Source organism: Macaca fascicularis, chromosome 17 (genome assembly GCF_037993035.2).
Source record: "Macaca fascicularis isolate 582-1 chromosome 17, T2T-MFA8v1.1".
Taxonomy (NCBI): Eukaryota; Metazoa; Chordata; class Mammalia; order Primates; family Cercopithecidae; genus Macaca; species Macaca fascicularis.
This window is the reverse complement of record NC_088391.1, coordinates 90,828-105,323: the sequence shown is the minus strand read 5'-3', so window position 1 is coordinate 105,323 and position 14,496 is coordinate 90,828.

Below are 14,496 nucleotides of genomic sequence, written 5' to 3'. Positions count from 1 at the left end.
GCTTGAGAACATCAAAGTGGCTCACGTCCCCCGAGTATAAAGCCAGTGACTGCTCTCAGCTTCCATCCACAGTAGCCAAGGTCTGGAATCACCTGAGTGCCCGTCAACAGGGGATGAAGGGAACGTGGCCCGAACACACACAGGAGCAATACTCCACCACACAGCGGAGAGCCCTGTCATCCGCGGCAGCATGGATGGAGTTGGAGGACATTACGTTAAGCAAACGAGTCAAGCAAGGAAACGGCGCATGTTCTCACTCATAAGCAGGAGCTGAGAGCAGATCTCATGGAGGCCAAAAGTAGGTGGTCAACAGGGCCCAGCAGAGCCCACTCATAAGCAGGATGGGCAGAGGCTGGTAATGTGCACAAACACACAGCCTAATGGGAACACGAGACCTACTATTGATAAATCAGCAGGGGGATGGCAGTGGGTCATCTACTGTGTATTTCAAAACAGCTAGGAGAGAATAACTTAACATAACCAGCACAAGGAAAAGAAACTATTTAAAGTGAAAGACATCCCAAGTACACAGATTTCATCAATATAGGGGTGAATCAAGGTATCACATGCACTCTGAAAATATGTACATATATTATGTATCAACAGAAACAAAAACCAATGACAGAACCATTTGCGAAGCACGTGCAGGAGAAGAATGGGAAGCCTGACATGGTGTGGCTGTGTGTCCCCACCCAAATCTCATGCTGAACTCTAACCCTATGTTGGAGGTGAGCCCTGGTGGGAGGTGATTGACTCATGGGGGTGGTTTCTAATGGTTTAGCACAATCCCCCAAGTGCTGTCCTCATGATAGTTCTCCTGAGATCTGGTTGTTTGGAGGTGCATGGCACCTTCCCCTTCACTCTCTCTCCCCTTCCAGCCATGTGAAGACATGCCGGCCTCCCCTTCACCTTCCACTCTGATTGTAAGTTTCCCCAGATGTAGAAGCCTGTACAACCCACAGAACTGTATGCCGATTAAACATTTTTTTTCCTTATTACCCAGCCTCAGATAGTTCTTTATAGCAGTGGAACAACAGTACAGTCCTCAGGACCAGCAATGTTTTCCTTCTACCCAGCGGCCAACAAGGTCCTACACCGTAGCTGGTTTTCCAAAGCTTTGCCAGAATGCTGAAGCTGTTTTGGGGATACTAACTTTCCCCATCTCTGGCAAACCAGATGGGGCATCCTATTTGCCTCTTACCACCTTTCTCAGAGAAACCCCACCTCTGAAACAGCCTCCACCAGGGGCCTCCTTCAGCAGCAACAAACCTGAGTGTTCCTTGCACTTCCCTTCTTCTGAACAAGTAAACATCTTAAGCTTGTTTTTCCATCTTCCCAGCTCATTGAAAAAAATATCTTATGCTTTCTATTTTCCTAACACACACACATGGAAGAGAAGTGCCGTGAGGGCAGGGGCTCTTGTTTTCCCAGATCTGAGCCTGGCGCTCAAACACTAGCCGAATACTAACACGATATCCAGAGGCAGAAATGCAAATATCCATATGACTTCAAATACCCTAAGGACCTAACAGGCCGAGTGGCCCATGTAACTATGGTGTGCTGGGCCATTCAACTGGTGTCCAAATCCCTGTCCAAGTGAGCTCTTTAATTTCGAGACTTTTCAGACAGCTGTTTTGTTGTTGTTGTTGTTCTGTTTTGTTTTTATTAAAGGGATATGTTACAATTATAATCAAGAATATCCCAGGCCGAGTGTGGTGGCTCGTGCCTGTAATCCCAGCACTTTGGGAGGCCAAGGTGAGCGAATCACCTGAGGTCAGGAGTTCAAGACCAGCCTGGCCAACATGTTGAAACCCCGTCTCTACTAATACAAAAATGAACCAGCCATGGTGGCAGGCACTTATAATCCCAGCTACTCAGGAGGCTGAGGCAGGAGAATGGCGTGAACCAAGAGGTGAGGCTGCAGTGAGCCAAGATCGTGCCACTGCATTCCAGCCTGGGCAACACAGCAAGACTGTCTCAAAAAAATAAAAATAAACCAATACTCCCAGTTAGTTCTTCACCAATGTCAGATACATCAGTTTAAAGAAAAATATGAAAGCATGTTTTTATATTTCAGTGTTGAATTTAACCATATCTTTTAAGAAGATATGAAGATAGAACTTCCTCAAGGATTGGGGGAGAGAAAAGCAGTTAAGAAAATCTTAAAACCTCAGGAGAAAAACAAGTATGGGTTAAGACCTCAAGGCAAAACTTTTTCTTTGCACTTTGATTTCAGAAGAACAGAGATGCCCAAATTATGAACTCTCCCATCTGCAATTTATATTCGTCTGTGTCCTTTGAAAGGCTGATGGGATCCCAGGTTCCACAGTGCCTGGCCGTGGCTCACATCAGGCGGCATCTTTCACAGCCGTTTACTCCCCTGACTGTGCCTAGAGAGCTCTGTGGCCCAATTTACAAAAAAAAAAAAAAAAAAAAAAAGTCCTAATTTACTCACGTTCATCACTTTGAGCAGAGTCTCAAGAAATGAGACAAATATTGAGACTCCACAGAAGCAAGTACTCTCTTCCAAAAAGTCAAGTGTCAGGTTCCCATGAGCCAGGCAGCTTGCTTACAGAAAGCACTGGCTGACTTGCTGGTTTAATGTTAAGTGCATTTAAAATGTTAAGTGATCAAACGCCCCTCCTAGTGGGTGTGCGCGTTGAGCTGGCTGCAGTAGTGATGCAGACCACGTTCTTTCCCTTGGTTTTGCTTCAAGCAGAGCACGCCACACCCAGGAAGAGGCCGAAGGATGGCATCGAGGTCTAGGACAGATTTAAGGAGAGCTGCAGGCTGACTGCCTCATCTGCAAATAGTCTCTCATTTCAGAGAAAATCACTGAACAGAGTTCATAACACGTGAATTTTTAAAATTCATATTTCTAATTTCATCCCATTAGAACTTTTGAACCTCCACCTCCCACCTAGAGAACGTCAGCTCAAGCCGATCACAGCGCAGTGCGATTTTCTATAAATAATGTGCACGCCTGCATCTGAGCTGAGATGTGAATGTCTGGAATGTGCCTGCCAGGCCCAGGAGGAACTGCAGCAAGTGTGGGGACACAAGCCGCTAAGGAATCTGATTTGGAGGGAACTGGAGGCAACTAAAACTAGGTCCACTGGTTTTTCTTGGTAAGGTTTGACCAGGCAAACTGTTATCACTGTTGCTAATTTATGGTAATTGGGATGGGGACTTAACAGTAAGTAATTAGAGCAATTACAGAATTTACTACTCAATTACAATGGCACAGATTCCTGAGAATGGAAGAACTGTTGCCCAGGAACAGAGTTCAAGAGGTCCTCCCCATGCTCCGAGGAACATGGCATTTCCACGCACCCCTGCTTTGGTCCCTGGCCACCACCATCCTGATCTCGGCCATCTGATGGCATCAGTCCCCAAAGCTGGAAACACCTGACACCTCTTGTCACCCTCCCATCTGCCCTGCCTTCCTCCAGTCCGGGATATTCAGGGATGCCCACATACAGGACCAGGAAACCAGGGTTATCCCAAACCAGTGCCTGCATTCAAAGTCCTCCACGGCAGCACAATCACCAATGGCCAATACTCCCAGAACCTTCCACCTCAAAACGGGAGCACATCTGGATTCAAGCTGACAATGCTGCATTCTCTTTGCCATGTACACATGGAGGCATGTCAGGTTCCACCTAAAGGTATCAGGTTCCACGCTGGTCAGGAGCCCAAACCTAGTCACTCTGCATGATCTCAATTCACCATCCACAGAGAAGCCTGCAGTTTTCCTCTGGTGCACGGTGTGGATGGTGGATGGTGGATGCATTTCCCCTGAAGACTCGGAAACAGAAGCCTGGCCAAGGAGGCCAGTCACCCCAGCCCCTGCAAGGCCCGGACGTGACCCTCTGCTGTCTGCACACAGTACCCAAGTCTAGCAGTGCTGGCTCTGTGGTGGGATCCATCTGGGCCTGCAGAGGACCCGGGGCACAGGAACCGTACAGCCTGGCTGCAGCCGGAGGCCTAAGGGATCCCCACGAGGCTCTCCAGCCTAGGTGCCCTCACCACAGGCAGAGCCATGCAAGAGAGTTGCCTGCTGAACTGGAAACGCCCCAATCTGCTCAGCCAACACAGAAAGACAACAGCCACCTACAGCTGCTGAGCCCCGAAACGTGGCCACTGGGCCTGAAGGGTTGAATCTGGAATTTAATCTGTGAAGTTCTTTTCAGATGTGTTTAGCTATGTAATCAAATCTTTATTCTAATTGAATTTAAAGGAGCCTCTGGCTATGGGCTCCCTTCTCGGGCTTCACAGCTCCAGGGAGTAAGAATGGGAGAGAGAGAGGCCCAGAGCCTCTCTGCATTCTCCACGTTAATTCAACAAGTCATCATAAGGAAAGGCACTCCAGCAGGAGAGGTGTACACGGGAAGAACTGGGTTGGCCCTGACAAGCATGACCCACATGGCATCACAGCTGCCTCAGGCAACAGGCAAAAGACAATGATGCCCACCTGGACAGGCCACCGGATGTGATGATGCACCCCCAAGCCCTAGTCCCACAGCAGCCAGAGACCACCCGCTGCTCATCCCGGCTGAAACAGGCAGAGCTACCCGAGCTATCAAAAGCAGGAAGAATTAAGGAAGCGATTCCCACGACACACGTGACACTCCTTGGAGACAGACACAGGCTTCGCTGTGAAAGTGCAGAGGACAGTGGAGTCCCTAGGCAGGCTGCTTCTTCCAACGATCAGGAAGAAACCAGATCCATTTCCTTGTAGGAGAATCTTTTGTACCGTGATTAGACAGAAGACAGAAGGTGGCTGATGTTATCAAATCATCAAGCACCTCACGGTTGCTTCTCCAAGGAAGGCCTGGAAACTTGCAGCCACCCGCGTAGGGGCCGCAGTGTTTACAATGGAGATACGGGTGACCGAGGTCTGGCTTCCTCAGGGAAGCTACATTTGAACTTTCACCACTGAGGAATCGGTCATTTACAGTCACTCACCCTCAATGCAGAAGAGGGCTCAAGACACTGCACCAGACTTCAACACTCAGGGTTGGGGTTAGGGTCAGGGTCAAATTCACAAGTTTTACAAGATGTATTTCCTTGGGATGCCAGAAGAGATGCAGCTTCACACCCCCGACCTCCATGGTTTGCTTAGCCCCTTCACCAGGGGATCTCACCAACAGATGACACATCCATGCCTCATCCATGGCAGCACAGAAAACCACTTGGAAGACAGCCACTCCCACCAAGCTTCCTGACTTTGGTGTTTAAAATCTGCATCATTTAAAATCTGCATCTCATACGTGAGATTACACTCCTCCGAACAACGACATTGCCACTGTCATTTCACCCAAAAGGGCTTGAGGAAGTGACACGCGGTCCAGACGCCAGAGGTCGCCGGCCGCCTTACTCTAGCCTAATTCCTTTGTGCCTGTATGGAGGCTTCACAGATACAGCCCATTAATGACTGTATGAGAAGCTCAGGGCATAGACGAACTCAGTGCTGAATTTTTTCCATTTATCACCCTTTGTTTTGTCCAGAAGACAGCTGAGAAAGGCGGGGGCAGATCATCTCCTCGAGTGTAATGACTCTAGCCACTTCTCTTCACCCCACGTCACCACTCAGTCAACACCCTTTTGAGAAACCAAAGCAATTCTGTTCCCTTCACTCCGAGTTCCAAGCACTAAATTCCTCCGTTTTATCAATTAGATTATCAAGCAGCCGTTTGTAATCTGGACTGCAATCTGATACGAAATTTAAAGCTAATTTAAGTTGCGGTAATAGCTCCTATTCACATTATAGATAAGGCATGAATGAAAACTTTAATCTGTTCATAGGACCAACTTTGTAAACAAACCAATTATTCAAGCAATGATTGTCTTCAGTTAGATGCAAATTACTTTGCTCATAAAAGATTTTCCAGTAGGAATTTTTAAATCCATGGTCTGTCTTTTCTGAGCCTGTCTCTGCACCTTCCCCTGAGTGCACAGCAGGACTTCTCAGGGCATCCCATCAGCAGACCCACTGAAGAGAATAAGCCCGGAGCCCGCAGCCCCCAGCCCAGGAATCAAGTCCGAGCCCCAGCAGCCCCTCGTCCAGCCGGGGCTTCCTCACCAGCACAGCACCCAGAGGTCTTCCAGGTTTAATGCCACGTGTGCGTGGAAAGTAGAGTGCTGGAAGGAACACAATAGACATTCAACAATGCAAATTCCCCCCTGGAACAGCCCAGCAATCCTCTACCTTCCCCAAAGTACCCATGCTAGGCAGGCGTAGAGTCCAATGGGGGTGCCTAGGAATCGGCATTTAACACTATTCTGATGAATAAAAGTTTGACAGGTCGGTCAGCGAGAGGCTGTCGTGGCCTCCACTCATTTGCAGGCTCTGAAGAGACACAGATTCAGGTAACAGGCCAGACAGGACAGGACAAGGATGAGGAGGTGGAGGGCAAATTCCATGGACCACCATCCGCCCCGCCATCCCCACTGAGACTCCGTGATTTAAAGAGAGGCAAAGCCAGGGAGAAAAGATGCCCGCACCACACGAGCGACTGAGATTTCACCTAAAGCACGCAGCATGTGGCTGAGGGCCAAGGTTGGGCAAGCCAGGAGCACAGAACGGGGTTCACAGGCCCAGAGGTGTCTCCCACACCCACACCCCGTGCAGACCTCCCAAGCACTGCCTGTGTCTCCTGCCTGGTTTAGTTCCTCCCCGCCTTCTACCGTGTTGGTTTCTCAGCCGCCACCCACCACCACACAACCCTCTCTACAAGCTTGGTGGACTGAAAAGAGCGGGGGCGGGTAAGATCTGGGCTCTGGGGCCAACGTCCTGCCTGAGACATTAGTTCCAACCCACCTAGCTGTGATGTGAGCCCCCGAGATTTCTCAAATGTGAGATGGGAAGGTAACTGAACCCACTCACCAGGACGGCTGTGCAGACTGAGATTACATATAGCCACACCTCGGCATCCACCACACGTGGGACCCCAGTCGTGTTGCCCCTGATGGGAATCCCTCTATCTATGCCCCTTCTGCTACCAGAGCCAACTCCCAGCAGTAGCTGTGGAGGGTGCATCCTCTATTCCCACTCCACTCCCCTCCCATCGCTCCACGCCGTGACCTGCCACGCAGCGGCCACCAGCAAATCCGGCCCCACTGGATAACCGACCACCAGCCCCCCCTCACTTTGGGGCGTCTTCCACTTGCAGTTCCGAAGCAGGCCGAGAAACCGCCCTCAAGGGCAGTCACCTGTTCCTTATTGCATGTAATTACCTGCCACGCAGGACCACCAGCAAACCCAGCTCCACCATCCAGGCTCCTGTGGATTAACCGAACCCCCACCCCCCACCTTGGAGCGTCTTCCACTTGCGGTTCTGAAGGGGGCCGAGAAACCACTCTCAAGGGCACTCACCTGTTTCTTATTGCATGTAATGACCTGCCAAGCAGGGCCACCAGCAAACCCAGCTTCACCGTCCAGGTTCTGGTGGGTAACTGCCCCCGTCCCCCGCTTCCTCCTGGGGTGTCTGGGAGGCTCAGAAACTGCCCTCCACGGGCACTCACCTGTTCCTTATTGCACTAATACCTCATTTACAGAAATCCACTTTGACTTTCCAGCACTGCAGTTGTGACAATTTAGCAATCCTGCTTGCAAGCTACAAGAGCTTGAGGTCACGTCCACCTCACCAGTATCCCAGAGACCCAGCGCTATCCCACTGTGTTTAAAATTCCAAAATACTCCTTCAAAATGCTACTGGCATTTGCTTTGCACATAAAATGCTAACAACCTTCAAGTGAAACAAATATCTTCAACAGTTTGGTACAACGACATGTGAGTTACACATCTGCCAAGTTGTAAAGCCTCATGCATTTATAACATTTTATGTACGGTGAAATGGTTCATTAATATAAATTATGAGAATCTCTAAGAAACAGGTTTTTTCTGGCATTAGATGACCAAAGGAAAACTGGGTTCTGGCTGGCTTGCGGGCCTGTAGAGGCAGACATATCTGCTGACACAACCAAGCTCCTTCCCACTGATGTGGCCTCATCCCAGGCCCCTCACCCGGATGCCTGCAGGCCCCTGGAGGAGCAAGCTGACCTGTCCACATTTCTCAAATGCACAGCTGTTGCTCACACTGCAGATAGAGGTCAAGGCACGAGCAGGCCACCACGCTAAAAATACCACGCAGCGTCCACGCCAGGTGACGGTGGTTTTCACTCCATCCCAAAGCCCCAGGTATGAGTTTACAGCCATGATTACCACATGGATTTTTAGACCCTCAAGACATACTTTGTTTCCTTTTATGCAACAAAGTTCAAAGACTATCACTCAGATATAGGCTCTGAAACTGTGGAATAATTATTTGGGAACAGAGCCTCTGCCAGATCAGGATTAGCACTTGGGACAACACCCCGTGACCTCGGTCCACACAAACCCATCCAGACCAGAAGCCTCCCGCACTGTAATTTCTGTGGATTTCTGTAAACGAGGTATTACTGCAATAAGGAATAGATGAGTGCCCTTGGAGGGCAGTTTCTGAGCCTCCCAACCACACGGCCACGTTCAGGCTGAAGCCGCACCACCTCCAGAAACACTGTCCCTCGCCGAGGTGTGCCTGGCTTCTCCCTTTTTCCAAAACTTAACAAAACCTGAAAAGGACAGGTCTGTGTAGAAAAACACAAACTACTTGCGATTCCTCTTCCCAGTTCAGGCTGTAGGAAGCTCGTCTCGGCCCTCACCGTGTTCTGACTGTGGCTTGGTTCCCATAAGAAATAAAGTCAGAATTCTAGTCCCTGTCTCCTGGGCAGTGTGGCAGGCATACATACCTTCAGTTATATGAGGAAAGGCGTGGCGAGCCCCCTTCCTTCAGTAAAACTGCAGAGTTCCCAGAACCCTGATGCCATCTCCCTCACACCACTGTGAACACCTGGACAGAGCACATTTCAATGCGTGCACATTTGTGGGCTAGTTTTCTATTTCTCCACTAAATCACCCCAAATTTAGCGCCCTAAACTCTGACTTATTTTCTCACATTTCTGGAAGCTGGAGTCCAAAACAGGTCCCACCATCTAACGTCGAAGTGGCGGCAGGGCTGGCTCTGGGGAAGCCACCGTCTCCTTGCCTCCCGCAGCCTCTAGAGGCTTCTGCATCCCCTGGTCCATATGGCACCCACTGTCTTCAGGACCCACAGTGGCTCTGACGGCCCCTCAACTGGAAGACGCAGAAATGTTAGGAGCCCGGGAATCTAGTGCTAAGGCCAAGCCTCCCCACCCTCCCAGCTCCTCACACACTCCCGTGTGAGCTAATATAGATTCCACTTTAACTAGTGTCACCTGTGTAAGGGGTAAGTGCCCAGCTGTGAACTGGTTAACCTCGCCCACACAAACCCCGAGAATAAACTCACAGGCCATGGACCACTCCACAAGCAATAAGTGACCACCTGCTCAGGGACCTCCATGCCCCAGCAGAGCCCTCCGGTACCTCCTTGTGAGCTCAGACTGGCAGCAGGGTTCTGCAGCGCCAGAGGGCCCTGGATAAAAAAGACAGCTCCCATATCGGGAGGCACCGCCCGCGGTTGGGTTCCCAGTACTTTAATAGCCCAGGTGGACAAGCCGGGGCGCATGCAACCCCATCACCAGAATAACGGCTGCACGTGGCGAGTGCACGGGTGGCCACCACTCAGCCCAGCTGGCCGCGCTAAGCACATCACCACCGTGACGCCCAATCAGATTGAACTGCTGGAACAGTCCCAGCATCGGCCCCCAAGAACATTCTGGATCACAATTCAGAGTAGTGATTGCGATCAGGGCCACATGTGGCTGAATGTTTTTACAGGAGGACACCACAGCTGGACTGACGCCACAGCTGGATCTGGCTGGACTGAGAGCATTTCCCACTGTACATTCTTACAACACCATTTTATTTGCGCTTTATTAAACTTCTATGGCTTTTTTCTGCTTATCTACTTTATGGGAGTGTTTCTTGTTCTTATGACTGCGGTGATACTTCAAGCTACAACTATCAGTGTGTAAATTAGTTTGGAAGTCGCCTTATCATTAAACATTTCACAAGCAAGCAGTCAGAGGCACCTAACCCGGAGGCCTCTTTTCTTCTCTGAGCCAAACCTACCTTGGACTCAAAGAAAATGGCACATGGAGGGGGGCTGGATCTCCAGCGCCCATTCCTAGGGAGCCTCCTGGGGAGCAGATATGGAGGGAGAAGCCCTGGGTTATGGCACTGTCGTACTAAAGAAAAGTCTATTTGGGTAATGTAAGCACCAGACTTAAGAGATTAAGCAAACCATGAAAAGAAACTACTAACCACAGCTTCCCCAAAACAGAACTAAACTCCCTTTAGTTTGAATTGGAAAAGCAGAAGTGATGATCAGGATACAAAAAAAAAAAAAAAGAAAAAGAAAAAAAGAAATGACACAGTATCTGAACACAGGAGAATAATCAAGGGCCACTGTCTCTTCCTGTGTCAGTGGGAGCCTCGCATCTAAGCTGGATTTAGAAGGTTGCTACTTTGGACTGAAAGGTATCCCCAACTCTAGTTTGTAAGCAAGTGGAGCAGAATGCTTCAATTATTTCAAGGTTTAGCGGTAAAGCTCTGCAACTCTCACAACCATTTTAATTGGTGTGAATTTTAAAGTGACTCAATCTGTTGGCTGGAGTATCTAACGGCTTAACCACGGGGTCACGTTGGAAAATTTTTCCAATTGCTTTTGTTTTTCCTACTGAAGATGCATTTGAACGTTCTTGTAGTTTGCAGTTGGCTGGTTCTGATGTTTGGTCCTGAGGAAGCCCAAGTATCCGTAGAGGAAGAATCTGAAACCTCAAGCCACTCGAGTGCTGTCTGGGCAGATGGAGACCCCAACCCGAGGGCCACTGACGGGCTCAGCATGGGCGCAGGGCCGCCCGATGCAACAGGCCACGTATTTGCCGGTTACAAAACATCATAAGCACACACCCCCAGGTGTGCACACACGCTCTGTACACATCTGTCCCTATCAACACCAGCACACACCCCCAGGTGTGCACACACGCTCTGTACACGCTCACGTCTGTCCATGCCAACGACAGCATACACCCCGAGGTGTGCACACACGCTCTGTACACATCTGTCCCTGCCAATGCCAGCACACATCCCCAAGGTGTGCACACACATTCCATACGCGCTCACATCTGTCCCTGCCAACGCCGGCATACACCGCCAAGGTGTGCACACACGCTCTGTACACACTCACATCCCTCCCTGCCAATATGAGCACACATTCCCAGGGGTGCACACAGGCTCTGCACATACTCATGTCTGTCCCTGCAGCCTGAGTCAAACAGTCACAGAGAGGCAGAGGAGGAGGAAGAAGGATGCGATGGGCACTAAGGTCCTGGGCCAGTTCCCCTCCCTACCTCGGGAGAGACCCCTCATGTGATCCTGCCATCACTCACCCTTCCGCCTCCATCCTCCATCCTCCCACAGGGATCAGGAGGATGCCCACTGCACAGAGCTGTGATGAGCATGAACAGAAGATGGCAGGAGCTCACGCCAAGGTGCTGAGCACGGGGCCTACGGAGTGCTTCTTTCTGCTGTGGCTGACATCATCAAACAGAGACTGACACAGCTTCTGCAGAGAATGCCACTTGCTAAGAAACTGAAACGTGTGACCTAGGAGCCTGTGAAGGTCTAAGAACAAACCAACAAACCAAACGGTTTTGTTTGTTTTTCAAACACCATAGCCTGTTTTTTCTTTTTTTTCATGCTCTACCTTGGGTATCATTTAGTTTAATTTCAAAGTAAGTCCAATAATTACACAAAATCACAGGACTGAGCATGGAGCATTGTTTCACTTCATGTCCTCCAGCCTTTAGGACACATTAAGGAAAGACATGATTCCAGGATTCCCATTAGAAAGGCTGCCCTGAGGCACCTGCTGGGGCAGCCAAATTGCAGCTGTTGATGCTGCCCCCAAGCTGCTTGGATGAAGCAGAAGATTCCGGAGGTCTCCTTTCTTCTGCCCCTTGTCCAGGAGAGAAGGTGGGGGGAGAAAGGTGAGAGAAGATAGGAAGAAGGAGAGGGGAAGGAGGGAGAGAGGAGGGGAGAGGGAGGGAGAGAGGAGGGGGGAGGGAGGGATAGGGAGAGGGAGGGAGCAGGGGCATGTTCCATCCACCAAGGCAGCTACACTGCAGAGAGAATGGAGGGTGTGTTGACTCTCAGGACAGCAAGTTCAAGCTGTTTATAATTGTTAGCATAAACAGTGACCAGCTGAGGACAGGGCTGTCATTGGAGTTGACGTTTTATTTTCATAGTTGATATTGGGGACCTGGACCTAAAGCAGCGTGCCTTGCCCTTTTGCCAGATGGGCCTATGCTTCTCTATACTTGAGTCTATTTGACTAAATACCCGATATTGACTAGCAATTATGACGTGTAGGATACCCCTTACCACAGTAACATCAAACTCATATTCTAAATGCAATTTATTCAGGGACTGGCTTCTAACTCTGGGTGGGAATGTTAAGCTCAGTCCAGTTCAATTCAGTAAGCATTTATCAAGAAACTCCTAGACCAAGAGCTGTGTTAGACACTGGGTATGGGGTGATGGGGATACGAAGATGTGGAATTAGAACTCGAGAAGCTCAAATGTTTCCATTTAATTCCCTAATGCAATTACTAAGCTTCAACCTGATGGCTGTAATGTCTAAATTCACTTTTTCTTTATTCCAGTTCTACATAACAAAGCACAAATAATCACAGAGGAATGATTCTGTGTTGGACTATTCAGTGGACAGAGAAGAGCATTCTGACCGGCGTGAGACACTGTCTTCCTTCCCAGGGAGCCCGTGAGGTGGCTGCACAGAGCACACGCGTGAAGATTCAGGAACACGAGCATCAGGTGATGGGAGGGGCACGGAGGCAGCACCAGAAAGATGCCTGCCGAGAGGCCACTGCAGCCAGGCCGGCCGGGAAGGTCACGGGAGTGGGCGCAGGCATCTCCCTCCAGCCGCACTTGGTTTTCATGAGGACGCGTGCACGGAAGGGGATGACACCGAAATGCTGTGGCGCTGAGGGGAGGAAGGGAGGGACACAGGGCCGACGGCTGGCCCCCACCCCTTCCGTCCCTGCCCCTATGAACGCTGCCAAAATCAGCCCCAACGGGGAGAAATGAGGTGGGTGAAAGAGGTGGACAGACTTGGCTTCCATGGAATTCACAGATTCCAGTCATTAAAAATCCCTTCTGAGTTTTCACCTGGAAAACTTTGCCAATGTACTTAGGGACAAGAGGCGGAAGATGAAGCCAACACAATTGGGCTCAAACTGCCACCCTTCTCCTTCTCTCTTCATCCACCACCCTCCCTGGGCCCCTGAGTGTGAGAACCAGGAGCTGCACAGCCCAAGGGTGCAGCCCCTGACCAGAGGAGGGAGCCGCACGGCGGGGCCCCCAGCACGTGGATGGCAGGATCTGTGCTATGTCAGTCCCAGGGCCCCAAGCAGAGAAGGCCTGGGGCTCCCAGCTGAAGTTTTGCTGTCTACTCTCTCACCAAAGTCGAGAAGGACTGAGTGGGACCAACGCTGCACCTGGCGGCTCCTCAGTGGCTGCCGATGTGGTCCTCACGCTGCAGGTGAGACCCTCTAGGGAAGCCCAGACAGTGGCGAGAATGACAGCCACGAGTGCTCCAGTTGCCCCAAAACTCCAGCATAGCCTGAGGAAGGCAGCGCCCGCTCAGATCCCCGTGCAGGCTTGTGTGGCACACTGGTGAGGCACACAGCACTAGAACATGGCACTTTAAGTGGCTTTGTGGGGTGTAGGAACACAAAGTGTGGTCTGGAGTGGCTCAGAAGTCACTCCCACCAGCCTGTGGGACCTGGACGGCCCCTTTGGACGTGGCTGGAGTCTCTCCAGGGCGGGCTCCAAAGTCCCAAGGATGAGGTGAGCATCGGTCTTGCTCTGAGGAAGGCCCCTGACAAGTATCCTGAACATGCAGGTACACAGCTGGCTGACTCATCTGAAGGGACCTGCTGAGCTACGAGCTAGGGACAGCTAGAGAAAACTGCGTGAACCTTTGTGACTACTCACAGGTAGGTAGTACTGCCTGAGACACAAAGGTAAAGAATTAACCTGAAACTGCATCTTATAAAACTTATTTTTAAATGATGGCGCTTAATTGAAAAGACTCCCAAAGAATACTGCATTAGAAAGTGACAGAGTGAAACCGTGAGGCTGACCACAGGAGTCCCTGGAAATTTCACCAAATGTTGTGTCAAAACTGGGAAACAGAAGAACTGCACCTGATGAAACATTCCATTAATCACTCGAGTCCTCCCCACATACGAAGCTATGTAAAAAGTGTTCCCAGAAGGTAAAGTGAGCAGGAGGGCTGTGAACACACAAAGAGAGAGCCACTTCGTCCACGGACCACAACAAAAGAAATGCTAATGAGTGCCGACGACACGCTGGAGTCCAGGGCTCTGGGCGCAGCTGGGACGGGCACACTCAGGGTCCCACTGTCCAGATGGGAAACCAGGGTGGAA